This window comes from Heterodontus francisci, chromosome 35, assembly GCF_036365525.1.
Source record: "Heterodontus francisci isolate sHetFra1 chromosome 35, sHetFra1.hap1, whole genome shotgun sequence".
NCBI lineage: Eukaryota > Metazoa > Chordata > Chondrichthyes > Heterodontiformes > Heterodontidae > Heterodontus > Heterodontus francisci.
In genome coordinates, this window is record NC_090405.1 from 24,651,416 (window position 1) to 24,652,254 (window position 839).

Sequence of the window (839 nt, forward strand, 5' to 3'; positions counted from 1 at the left end):
GTTTGAGTTCGGTTTATGGGACAGCTGACAAAAACAGAGCAGTGGGACATTTATTATGTTACACATTGTCTTAAAATGATTTCATAGAGATGTTCGGATGCAGCTTTTTCAGAGAGATTGTGGGTGGCTCTTAAAAGAGCCGTTGTGTTTGGGATGTTTTTCAGTCCATTGTGCAGTTTTACTTGGAGCTGGTGTACTTGGTCACCGCCTTTGTCCCTTCCGACACGGCGTGCTTGGCCAGCTCCCCGGGCAGCAGCAGGCGCACGGCGGTCTGGATCTCCCGGGAGCTGATGGTGCTGCGCTTGTTGTAATGGGCCAGGCGGGAAGCCTCACCCGCGATGCGCTCGAAAATATCGTTCACAAACGAGTTCATGATGCTCATGGCCTTGGAGGAGATGCCGGTGTCGGGGTGAACCTGCTTCATCACTTTGTAGATGTAGATGGAGTAACTCTCCTTCCTCGGCTTCTTGCCGCCCTTTGCTGATGGTTTACTCAGTTTTCTTGGCGCCCTTCTTAGCAGCTGCTTTCTTCTTCTCCTCAACCATCTTCAGTTTCAATTTCAGACTCAGAAATAAACCAAACCCCTTCCGAGTGCGGATTAAATAGACAATCCCACAGCTCTATGCTAATGAGGGATGGGGGAAAGTAAAGATTGTGATTGCGTGATTGGGAGTGATGTCACAATGGTTTTTTATTGTAATTCTACAATTGGTCTCTTTCGCCATCCAATCAGATTAAATATTTGCAACCAATCACAAACACCCTTCCTGCAATCAGGAAATATATTTCACAAAGACTCTCTCCAGCCCCAGTTTCTGTTGAAAGAGCCGCTCCCTGTG